The sequence below is a fragment of the Protopterus annectens genome, chromosome 3.part0 (assembly GCF_019279795.1).
Source record: "Protopterus annectens isolate FY-2018-M chromosome 3.part0, PAN1.0, whole genome shotgun sequence".
Lineage (NCBI taxonomy): Eukaryota > Metazoa > Chordata > Ceratodontiformes > Protopteridae > Protopterus > Protopterus annectens.
Genome location: NC_056731.1, coordinates 273,536,844 through 273,550,350, shown reverse-complemented (window position 1 = coordinate 273,550,350; position 13,507 = coordinate 273,536,844). Strand labels below are relative to the sequence as shown.

The following is a 13,507-nucleotide window of genomic DNA, read 5'->3' as shown; positions in this document are numbered from 1 at the left end:
CTCAGAATGCACCCACTGGAAAAAGGAGTACAACCTTTCAGAGCTGCATTAGCGGAATGAGTTAAAATGAACAAAACCATGTTTAAAGGTTTAGCATGCAGCATTAACATATGAGGGAAGTTAAATATAAGATGTGGTAATAGTAAGTATACATATATCATAAGTAGATGTTAATTAGGTTGTGATGTAAATTTATGTTATGTCTTGTACAGCCTTAACAGTGAAAGTTATGACTTCAGTAAAGATAACCATCAATGACTGTGCAGCTGGAATGTTACCAGGGATATGACAAGTTACAGACAGTACCCTGGTTAAGGACAAGATCCGTTTTTTAGTCTGTCCTTAAGTCTAATTTGTATGTTAGTCGAAACATGTACAAATGGTTCTTATTAAATGTCACGTAGTCAAATGTTTCCCTCAGTCTAGCATTTATTTTACTTGTCCATGCATAGAAAACACTTTAGAAACACTTCCAAATAAAAAATCTTAAACATAATACTGTATACTGTAGTACTAGCAATAATAGCAGGATTGTAAGTACAGTGTAATAACACTACAGTAACTATGTTCACACACTGCAGTACAGTACAATACTGTGCATACTGCAAAAAACATTAAAGAAACACTTCTTAAAACAGTTCGAATGGGAGAAAAAGAAAAAGGATAACAATTACTGTAAAGGTTAACACTCATTTGTGAGTTAATGTTATGATAACTATTAATTGGATGATGCAGAAAATGATGGACTTGTTGGAGAGAATGGGCCTGCTGGTGCAGTCACATTTTGATTCTGTTGCTGGAGAGAAGGTGTTTACTGCTGGAGTCAATTTCTTGAAGTAGGTATCAAGGGAGGTTTGTACAGAGCTTTTCTTTTTCTCATCATAAATGGCCTTACAGCAGCTGAGGCTCTCAGTAACTGTACAGTAAACTTGGTTGAACCTTTCTGTATTAGGATCTTGCTCCTCTAACTTTGCCATTCCTACTTCGATTAGATAGGATTCAGCTAACTCTTTTGTCGAAAACATTTTTGATTTTGCAGTTTCTAGGTCCCTGTTTTCTTCCTCAAATGCTATTGTCTGCTGCTCCAGTTCCATAAGGTCTTCATTGGTCAGTTCTTTGCCATGGGAGTCGAGTAACTCTGTGACATCTGTGTCAGTGATGTTTAACTGCAGCTGATTACCAATATCAACCAGAGCTTGCGTGGCTTCAGCAATGTCATCATCTGTAGAAGCATGTAAAGCAGGCATAAATTGTGGCCACAATTTGTGCCACACTCCTTTCATATTTGGCAGCTTTACTTCATCCCAAGAATCGACAATATTTGTGATGGCATCATAGATGTTATAATTCTTCCAGAACTTCCTTAAGGTCATCGCATTACCTTGGGTAGCCCTGACTGCTTGTGAGAAGGTCCACTGAAAATAATAGGCCTTAAATGAAACTATTACTCCCCGATCCATTGGCTGAAGTAGTGATGTGGTATTGTGGGGGTTATAAATACGACCTATACATTGGAGTATAAGTCATCTAAACTGTTTGGATGCCCAGGTGCATTGTCAAGTAGAAGGAGAATTTTGAAAGGAATGTTTTTGACCAAGCAATAACTTTGAACAGTAGGAACAAAATGGTTCAAGAACCAGTCTTCAAAAATGGCAATTGTAACCCAAGCCTTTGCATTTGCCTTCCAAATAACAGGAAGAGATGCCTTAATGACATGCTGTTGTGTCCTCGGATTTAAGGAGTGATACACAAGCAAGGGCTTCAACTTAAAATCACTAAAAGCATTACCCCCAAACAATAACGTTAGCCCATCTTTTAAAGCATTACCCCCAAACAATAACGTTAGCCCATCTTTTAAAGCATTACCCCCAAACAATAACGTTAGCCTATCTTTTAAAGCATTACCCCCAAACAATAACGTTAGCCTATCTTTTAAAGCATTACCCCCAAACAATAACGTTAGCCCATCTTTTGCTGCCTTATGCCCTGCTGCACTTTTTTCCTCTTTGGAAATGTAGGTCCTTTCTGGCATTTTCTTGCAAAATAAGCCAGTCTCGTCTACATTAAATATTTGGTTTGGCAAATAACCTTCCTTTTCAATATTTTTTTCCAAAATTTTAGGAAAACTCCTTGAAGCACTTACATCGGCACTCGCCACTTAACCTTGAGTTTTAATATTATGTAAATTAGCCCTCATTTTAAAGCAATGGAACCAGCCTCTTCTCACAAAAAAAATTGTCCATCACACCTGCTTGCATTTGCTGCTCAAGCAGCGTTTAAATCATTGAAAAGGCTTCAAGCCTTTTCTTGCACTAATGAAAGGCTAATGGGGATATTCCTCTAATTTTGGTCTTCAATCCAAATTAGCAATAGCATTTCCATCTCAGGAATTAAACCACTGCATTGCTTTGTAATAATCATAGCTTTTATCGGGGCATGGCCTTTCACATGATTCATTATTCTTGCTTTGTCTTTTAAAATTGTTCCGATTGTTGAATGGCTGTAGCCTAATGCCTTTCCAATAGCAGATGGTGCTTCACCTCTCTCACTTCTCTTTGTTATGCCCACTTCATTTTCCAGGGTGATTGCGTTCTTTTTCTTTGGCACATCACAAGCACATGCATTGGAGTTACATTTTGGAGGTATGGGTCACAACGTCACCAATGTGGAAGTTCAGAAAAGTATCTGGCTGCAGTACAGTACAGCACTAAAGTGGAGCTCCACAGGATACACATACAGAACAGTACTGGAGTCTGCAGCCAGACACTTCTCAGGTCTGGTTGGTCAATACTACTACTGTCTACATCTAATTAACATTTCAATTCAGCTGATTCAGAGCAGTATTTTCCAGGCATTCCCTTGCTTTATACAAATAACAGTACATACAAATGCAATACAGTACCGTACAGTAGAACTTTAAAAAAATGTTAAACTTACTTGTTTTTAAGCTTCACTTCACATTTCTGTGCTACATGCATCACCCACAAATGTTTTCCACTCTCTCCTGAACTTTCAGACCTCTGCCAGACCCCTACTGTCACCTAGACCCTAGTGAGCAGCAATGTCATTTGTCATTCTACTGTACAGTAACTGCTTCAATACCGTGTACTGTACAAGCCTGCAGTCTTGACCAATCAGATTGCCAACAGAGAGAGCTCTTTACCAATTGTATCTCTTCTTCTCTGGGAAGGCGGAAGTAATTGCTCTAACAAGACATGCAAACAGTTTCATGAACGAGGAAATGGGGAGAAGGAAAGTACAACAGAATTCTTTATTTTAAGGTAAGATTTTTTCAACTTTACAGATTTTTAATTATTTCCACGTTATTTCTGATATTGCTTCAGCCCTTTCATATATATGGGTTGTCCGCATGTCGGATGTCCATAACCTGGGGACTGCCTTTACAATATCTACATATAATGCCATCTGAAATTACTGGTCAATGTAATAGCAATTCAATGTGTGATATATGCAGTTGTGTATCATATCTTGAATTTAGTGTGCTCATGGTTGACTTCTAACTGCTTATTTTGTAAACAAGATTTCTGCCACAGCATAAGACTAACACAGATAGTTTGATACTACCTCATATTTTATAAATTGTGACAGTATTTAGTGCTGTGTTGATCCAAGCTTTTGATTCATTGTACAATGGTTTGTTACGATTGCATTCAGTGATACTGGTGATTATACATTGACCCCCCCATTAATATTCCAAAACGTGCATGCTGATTGGTCGGCATGCCTGTTGTAAATCCGTCTTATACTAATGGAAAAAGGTCCGGTCGCCCAGACTTTTTCCATTAGTATAAGTCTTTACTTTCTTTTTGTGTTAGGCAGCAACGGATAATGGAAGAGCTCAGTTGCTGTAATCTCGCCATGTTAAACGAGTTTAACATAGCGAGATATCTTAAAAAAAAGCAACGGAGATCTTCCTTTCTCCGTTGCTTTTTTTAAAGCTATCTCGCTATGTTAAACTCATTTAACATAGCAAGGCAGCTTTAAAAAAGGGAACGGAGATCTTCCTTTCTCCTTTGCTTTTTTTAAAAATATCTTGCTATCTTAAACTCATTTAACATAGCAAGACAACTTTAAAAAAGCAACGGAGATCTTCCTTTCTCCATTGCTTCCTCTACACACAGCTCTGATGTACTGTGTAAGCATACGCATGCGCAGGACATCAGAACTGCTCCAGGATACCGGACAGCTGCGGAAGGGCAGCGCGGAGGCATTATACAATGCCATTATTTAAAAAAAGTAAGTATTATTTTTTAAATAATGTCATTGTATAATAGCAGTAACCCACTTCTGGGTGTGGGTAATGCTGGATTTACCCACGGTTGTCTTTGTTTGGCCACTCGGACTTTGCTCTTGTGACCAAACCACACCAACCGTGGTTAAATCCAGCATTACCCACACCCAGGCATGGGTTATTGCTTAAATATCTGTGTTGTTATAGACTGCATGTTGGTTCCTTTCTCCATTTATACCACTAACAAAGTTTGTGATGTTGAACTTTTTTGTTAATCTGACTCTTCATACATGTATCTGCACTTATTTTTATAAGCTAGCAATTTTATGGTTAATTAGTATATGACTTCAGGTGACTCTTGACTATCATTAAAATATCCTTCTATGACCCCAAAAGAATAACAAATGGATCTTCATTTGCCCCAAAATGCACCATAGTACACAGCACCATGACTCAGTATGTGAGAAAATTAAGCATGGCATAGTATCATTTTGGTAATATAAGATCACTAACTGTATCATTACAATTCACTATGAAGGAAAATATACAGTTCCTTGGTGTATCAGTAAATTTCACTTGTATCCACATGTAGGTATGCATAAAGAAACAAACTTCTTAGTTACTTTTAAATAATAATCTCTGTTATGTTTTAATTTACTGAAACTGTTCAGCAGCACATCCACTTTAAGTGCAGGCCATGTAAGAAAGGGCTACAGAAATACATACTTAAAAGTTATTTAATGTTCTTACTTTCTTTTTCACTATTCTCTGAAGGTGGGGCTTTGTGTGTGCGTGCATGTGAGAGGGAGAGAGACTGAGATGTTGCCATAGACAAAATAGGAGACATGAAACCCACCCCCAGAACTGAACCACTCTTCCTGCCTCTGTCCCTGCTTGTTGTACATCGAAACTCAACTTTCACAGCTAGAGCTGCAAACATAAAAAATATGTGTTTGTGTCTTCAGAGATGTTACTTTGAAGCGTGAATGCAATGACACTTCTACACATCCCCTGCAAACTATTTTCTGCACTGATTCAGTGTGAAACACTCATTAAATGCAGATTTGTTTCTGTATTAAATCATATCTAGTCCACAGCTCTGAACTTTTGTTTCATCAGACTTTGCTTTCCATATTATCTGTCACCAAGTGGCCCTACTTACAAACTACAGGTGAAAGTGATACTAGTGAACATTGATAAGGTAATGCATCAGCAAATACATTGTTACTTTGCAAAACCCAGTGAATCATCTTGTGTTATAATTTAAGCAAGTTTTTCATTACTGTGGTGAAAAGTAGAAAAAGATTGCCTTTAAGCAATATGAAATATCTCTTCGTCCTTGGAGCAGCTGCAAAACAGCAACTAGAAACAAAAGGCTTTATTAGCGACACCCAGACAGTAATATTACTCCCCAAAATCTGTGGTAAAAAAATGGAGAGAGGCAGGTATCATTTGGTACAGTCCCTGTCTGCTACACCATTATAGCATACTTTTAAGACAATAATATATTTAAATTCATAGACATGCAGTCCACAGCAACTAGAAACAAAAGGCTTTATTAGCGACACCCAGACAGTAATATTACTCCCCAAAATCTGTGGTAAAAAAATGGAGAGAGGCAGGTATCATTTGGTACAGTCCCTGTCTGCTGCACCATTATAGCATACTTTTAAGACAATAATATATTTAAATTCATAGACATGCAGTCCAGGAGACCATTTAGAAGGCTATCCCAATTTATCCAAAGCACTGTTTGGTTAAGTGACCTGTAAAGTCACACACTAAGATGAAGACTGTGGGTATCAAACCCTGTACCACAGAAAGTATCTCATCTACAGCTCATCACCTGAGTCCTCTGTGTCAACTGTGAGACAGATTTTTTCATGTAAGAAGCAGAGTTCACTTAAACTCTACTTGAATATAGGAATGATGTACTAAAATAAAATAAGCACACTTTCAGGTTGGCATGGCGTAAACAGTATGACTTTAATTATGTAAAGATATAATTAGCTGTGCAATATGATATTTGGCTGTTGGAGAGCCTAAGATGTAGGTTCACAGGTTCAGTGGAAAAGGTCAAGGCCTTGTAGCCATTGAGGAGGTCAGTGCCCCAGATCCCATTTTGAAGCTTACTGGTGCTCACATTCTCAGCCAGTTCCTTCTTTAAGTTATGGACTGATACACTGAAATTGAAAGGGGCAGTTGACACTGCAGGTATGAAAGTCTGAGAAGTGCTGTCACATTTCATACTATGTTTTGTATTAATTTACCATGAAGATAAGTGCCCTTTCATATTCAAGTCACTAGGAAGTTACTGTAAAAAAAGGATTTCAGAAAGTAAGGGGTTCATGTCTAGCGTAGGTTGCCTCTAAGAAGATGATAAGATACAGAGTTTCTGTAGTCTTTGGCTACAAGGCAAGCCTTGAAACCTTGGATGTTCTCTGTGAGACATCACTGCATTTTCTCTAACTGTACCACTGGACATGTGAGTAGGGCATACAAGAGAGAGCAGTGAAACTTCTATACAGGAGGACATGACCTCCCAGACTTAGACCATGACCCCATGAAGAAATGTGATCAAATCCAGATGATTTGGAGATGGTATTGAATGAAAGGTCATCACTACAAGAATTCCATGTTCTTCCATGATCTTTGTAAATTTTTACATGCTGCTCATCAATATACATAAAGTTGGCAGGAGGGTTTGGATAATGCCAGGATGTTTTATTTTTGGAATTGAAGGCAAGGTTATTTCTATTACATTATTTTGTGTGCAATGTTAAGTGCCATTTCAAAACAGGTGTGTCAGAGGGGTTAAAAGACAATGCTTCTAAGTTTGCATTCATCTATATATTTGATGAGGCAGACTAGAGGTGGTTCATTTTTAACATCTCAGATAAAATGCCTAAAAAGAGTGATATCAGGACAAAGCCTAAAGGAACTACTCTAGTGACAAGAAATGGTAAGAACTGGAGTCCTTTTATTCTTATCTTTTGTGTATGACTGTATAATCATTTAAGGACACTAGTTATTACGGCTTCATTTACCTTTAGAGCTCCTGTGTTCATGTATGATACCTCAAGGGGTATAGTGTTGAAAACTTTAACCAGAATGAGGTACGCTGCATGGACAGATAAATCTTTATACAGGCTGATGGTCACACTGTTAAAGAAATTTACAAGTTTAAGCATAAAAGATCTACCTTTGGCATAACTGTACTGGGTTAGAGTGTAGAAAAGGACTTTCCCCATGCTTGTCTGAATAAGCTTCATGACGATTCTCTCAATTATTTTACATAATATACTTGTGAGTCTGACGAATTATGAATATTGAGGTGAGCTAAAGGGCTTTCCTTGTGGATTAGAATTACAATAGCCTCTTTACAGACATCAGGACATAGCCAGTGTTTAATGTTCATAGATTCATATGTAAGTACTACACTAACTACCCTTGCAGGCCATTTTAAGCCTAACCAGTTTCCCTTTTTGTGCTTGAATCAACCTACCCATTTGGTTACAGATTGGCCTTATCCATTCCTTGGCTGATAATTTTATATTACCCCTGTTGAGAATAACTGGGATTATACCATAGATAATATGAAGGGGACCCATGCATGAGGTAAAACATTTAGGAGCTGCCCCTGTCCATTAGTAGTACAAGAGGTAGTCCTGGGGTAAATTTTCTGTTTCCCAGCCATATATCCAAGCTGTGCTTGAATGTGGACAGGAATAAACTTTGTTTTATGTGGATGGGGAGTCTGTTCCAGAGCAGCAGCAGTATCCACTGTGAGATATACCTGGCCCATCAAACAATTCTGTTGATGTTGCAGAAGAGTTTTAGATCCCTAAACTGAGTATTTCTGATGCCATTTGACTTGTCTATGTGCAGTAAATCCATCAGTATTTGGTCAGAAAATGCATTGTATGCCAGACGCAGGTCACCTCTTAGCAGTCTGTAGGATACCAAATTTAGTGACAGGGCTTTGAGTCAGTCCATGAAGGACATTTGTTTAGGCCTTGTATCCTTTTAGTAGGGAAAATCTGTGGGTGTTCATTTGGTGCATGTGTGTGGATAGATACATGCCAAAGGTGGCATTATATTCAATGACTGGCCTAATGAGGGCTGAGTAAAGGGGATCAATGACATCCCTAGATGTAGACACAATCCATTTATTTATAAACTGCGCAATATAGAAGGACTTTCTTACACCAATGGATATGTGTTGGTCAAAGGTTATGTCGCTATCGACATAAGTTCCCAAATTCCAAACAACCTGCGTCTGGCATACAATGCTTCCGGGCATAGTGTAAATGTGGTGGTTCCCTGGGGTAGATGGCTCCCAAAAGGATATAATAATGCATTTTTTGGCATTTAATTTCAGTCTATGATTTTGACACCAGTTATTTATTTGGGACAAACCTTCCTGCAGGATTGCTAAGGCATCGATCAAATGGCCAAGTCATGTGGGGATTCAGAGATTGCTCTTAGCTTGCAGTTATCTGCAAACTTAGTCACCCAGAGCATTTGATATTTTTTTTTACTTCAGAGAAGTAGATGCCAAACAGAAGAGGTGTCAGCACAGAACCCTGGAGGACTGCACAAATGACTGATCTCTTTGTGGAGGTAACTTCCCCTGTGTTGATTTCCTGCATCCTATCTGTGAGCCAGATGGTAATCCAGCGAGTGATATAGGGGTTTATTCTCAGTTAAATTAGCTTTTCTACTATGCCAGAGGGGAGAACTGTGTCAAAAGATTTTGCCAGGTCGAAGTATGAGTTGTGTACCATCTTCCCTTCATCAGTTGCTTTGATGACCTTTTCCAAAAATCCACCATGTTCTAGTAAGAATGTGCAAGCATTTCCTTCAACCTCTGTTAGAAAAATATGTATTAATGTAGATGTTTAGTGCTTATTAGAAACTAAAAGGGTTAACACATTTCATTCTATTTTATGTGCAGCTTAATTCTGTATGAAATTGCAAGATGCTTTTTCAAACTGCAGTATGCTTTCTGAAATTGCAAGATGCTCTCTGACCTAGTACTTGCTAGCACAGCAAAATTCATGTTTATGCCTTTTGGAAATTTACTGAGAAGCAGGTCAGGAAAATGAATGAATAGAACAATACTGTTTTCTATAATGTTATTGAACTTGAACAATCAGCTCTGTTCGTGTTATGAGAACATGCACAGCTGCAGAAAAGAAAGATACATCAAACAAAGACTGCTTGAAGACATGAACTATAATCTGTACTTGCTTTGTGCTCAAATTAGCCATAGTACCTTGAATGGTAACATTGCATAGTGAGAAGATGTATCTGACCGGTGGTCATCAAGGCCACGTTGTTTTTCTTAGGAAGTTTTTTTTGTAAACTTGATGTGCCAGCAGAAAATCATGGACAAACAGCTGCTATGAAATAATATTGAAAGAACTTGTGATTTATTACGTCAGCTTGGTAGGCAATGTCTTGTAAGAAATGTATAAGAATAGCTTTACTTCCTGATTCTAGTTAGACAAACTCTGTATTAGCACGTTTTTGTCTCCTTGCTGCAAGATTAAAGTGCCTTAACCTGAACCTGCCATGTGTTGATCTTTTTGAAGTTGTTTTTCCTTTGACAGATTGGTCCTTCGGACCGGAAACTCACACTTCGCCTCAGGTCAGATGGGCCAGGTGGCATGAAACCGTACGGGGAAGAAACCACATCGGTTCTTCTGCTTTGAAAGACCTCCAACTGAATTGTCGTTCAAAAGAGGCCAGCCACTTTTCTGATCTGCGACTGGAGGACGAGTTATCATGCAAACCAGAGACGGTCAATCATGGAGGCTCAGGTAAGGTGAGATTTACCTTTTTTCTGTTTTAGATCAGGGACTTGATTTGAATCATCTGTCAGGAGATTCGTTTTGTACAAGTCAGGGACAGAAAGATTGCAGTCTTGTCATAGATCAGGGAAACAGAATAGGTAAGACAGTTATTCTAGATAAACTGTGAAACAGAAAATCTTGGTACTACGTGAAAATAAGAAGGGTTATGTAACATTTTTTAACAGTCAGAACAATATGGGTAATAAGTGCACTAAAAATTCCCAAGATCCACAGCTAACCAAAGATGCAAAATATATGCAATTACAGCGTGCCGACAATGTTAGATACTATACAAAATGGGTTAATAAATATGAATTTGATGGCAAATTAAAAAAATCCTCGCTTATTAAACTTGTCAAACAGCTTAAAACTGACGCAAAAGGTCAGGTAAAAAAGCAACGTCAATTAGGCATTCCTCAGGCACACAGGTGGATTGAGGAAGCAAACCATAGGGAACAAAAAAGTAATAATTCAAAAGCTATGTTTCTAGATAAAGAAGAAAATAATCTGGTAATAGCATCAGCCCCTCTGTCCCCTCCGCTTCCCGCACCAGAATATGAAGCGAGTGGACAAGCTGGTCCACCTCCGCTATACCCAGCTGTTACAGCAAAGCCAAGACCATATGTCAGAGATCCCATCGAGACTAGGTCTCAAACAAGTAACTTAAGAGGGGATACTGAATTATATCAAATAAACAAAAATTCATGAGCTATGAGTGAAGAAGAGATATGTCCACTCATAGAAGTACCAAATCCTCAGGCAGGACAGGCAGGACAGGACCCGACTCTCCTAGTATATAGACCGTGGACACCGGAAGACATCCGGAAAGCCACAGAGGAAATTCCCCATCCAAAAGTTAATTTTAGAAAATTCTTAGAAGACTTACAGGGCATGAGGTTAAGTTATCATTTAAATGGAGAAGAAGTAAAAAAAGTAGTTAGACAAATCGTAGGTCCAGATTGGTACATGATCAGTGGCAACTGGAATCCCCGTGACGCAAAACACAAGCCACTCCCACATAGCAACGCAGAACTGGATAACAGAGTGAAAGGTCCAACAGACCAAATCTCTGAGAAGTCGAAGCCTAGGGCAGACTGGACTTGCATTAATCAATGCATTCAACAAGAAGGTGAAACTGTGATAGATATTATGCTAGATTATTAGAGTGTTTTAATAACCATTGTGGAATGCAGGTACCTGAAGACCAAACACATGACTCCCCATATGAGCAGCAGCTAAAGAATGCATTTTTAAAAGGCAGCATTTTGCCTATAAGCAGCTTTATTACAAAGCACATGGTAGACCATCGTACAAGTAGATTACAGTCACTACTTAAATATGCTAGACATGCCAAAAGGCATTTTAACAGTAAAAAGAAAAAGAAAGCCCAAGTATTTTCTGTAAAAGATGGAGCAGAAGTTTATGTAGTACAGTCCGGAAAAAAGGGCAAGAAAAATGCCCAGGGAAACAAACAATCTGATAAACGATCAAAAGAGTTTGAAGAGAGAAAGAAAAGGGGTGAATGTTTTAAGTGCGGAAAGAAGGGACATTTAGCAAGGGATTGCAAGCAAAACAAGAAGGTAGCCATGGAAGATAAGGAGGGTGAGGACTGACTATATGATAGTCAAGAATCACTAGAAGGGAGTAACCGAGAAAAGACGAATGCAAATGTGATAGAGGAGTAGAGGATGTGATAGAAGAAATAGAGGAAGTACAAGAAATCACAGATGGTGAAGAAAGTGAAATTTTAGACTTAGCATATTGAGCCTAGTGCTCTATTTAGCAGACACGAAACCGGAAGTTACACTTCTGGTAGAGGGGAGGGAAGTTAAATTCCTGTGTGACTCAGGGGCTTCACGAACCCTGATACATCCTTCCAAACTACCAGAAAATTCAAAATCACTTGATTACATATTAGTGAAAGCAGCTAATGGACAGCTGTATCGGGAGCCACTCTCCCATAACATAGTAATAACTGACCCTGTTTCAGGGATGACCCAAAAAAGCAAAATTGTTTCTGCAAAATGCCCAGTAAACCTTTTGGGCAGAGATCTTATGCAGGTATTTGGCATAGCAGTAGTTCCGACTATGCAGGGTATGGAAGCACAGCGACAAATGGATACTTTTGTGGTGCAACCGGAGGGTGAAACATTTTATTGGTACAGCCAGGACTTAGTCACGACTGGTCCAGGGGCAGTAACCGAAGAACTGATGAACATAGCCATCAGTAAGTCCCCCTCCATTGACAATGATAAACAGCATTTGTTGCACTGTACTCTGTATTATTGTAGCACACCAGGACCTGATAAGGAATATGAGCAAGAACTGTTCAAAAACCATGCAAACAGATTAGTATTACGTAAGCTGTACTGGGACACAAAAGGAAACAGTGTAGTTTGCTGTTCATTGCCCCAGGAATTCTTTCCACTCTATAAATCTAATCGATTACCACATGTTAGTTTGACTAAGGACAAGAATGTGAAATGGGCAGACCTAGGAGAAAAAGTCACAAAGTGGGAAAAACAGACGGAGCTAAAACTGTCAGAACAGGGAGTACAGAAGCAGAAGTTAAATTGGATAACACAGACACACCCAGCTGTACACTTGCAGTCTAGCGAGGACAGCTGCTTAGCACTCTTACTAGAAGAGGACGAAAATGCCTTACGGAGCATACCAGAAACTCTCTGGTCAACAGGGAAGTCAGATGTAGGACTTATTCGTACAGCAGGACCAGTTACTATTACGCCAAAATCAGCATTTAGACCTCAAAAGAGACAGTATCCCTTAAGAAAGGATGCAGAAGTAGGAATCAAACCTATAATAGCAGCTTTGCTTAAGGAAGGAGTACTGGTAGAATCTCCCGATTCACCATGTAATACACCCTTATTTCCTGTCGGGAAAGCAAATGGAGAATGGCGTATGGTCCAAGACTTACAAGCTGTAAATGATGCAGTAATACCTAGAGCACCTATAGTGCCAGATCCACACACCCTATTGAATGATTTAAAGCCTCAACAGAAGTATTTTTCTGTGGCAGATATTAGCAATGCGTTCTTTTCTATACCGATACACCCTGACAGCCAACATTGGTTTGCATTCACATTTCAGGGGAAAAGGTATACATACACGTGACTACCACAGGGGTATTGTGAAAGCCCAACAATATTCGCCCAAGAGATGGCAAGCAACTTGGCGGGATTTAACCCACCAAGAGGCAGTCAAATTTGACTTTATGTAGACGACATCCTGCTAGCAGCCCCCACCCAGCAAGAATGTAGGGAAGATACCATAGCATTACTACAATTTCTAGCCACTCAAGGACATAAAGTAAACAAAAACAAATTGCAGCTTTTGGAAATAGCAGGTTAAATACCTGGGATATGTAATATCCAAAGAA

The 13,507-nt window shown here is 38.9% G+C and overlaps 1 pseudogene; it reads right to left on the bottom strand.

The window, feature by feature from the left end:
- Positions 1-689: 689 nt before the first annotated feature.
- On the bottom strand, positions 690-2,457 carry LOC122796829 (annotated as a pseudogene).
- Between the last annotated feature and the right edge of the window lie 11,050 nt (positions 2,458-13,507).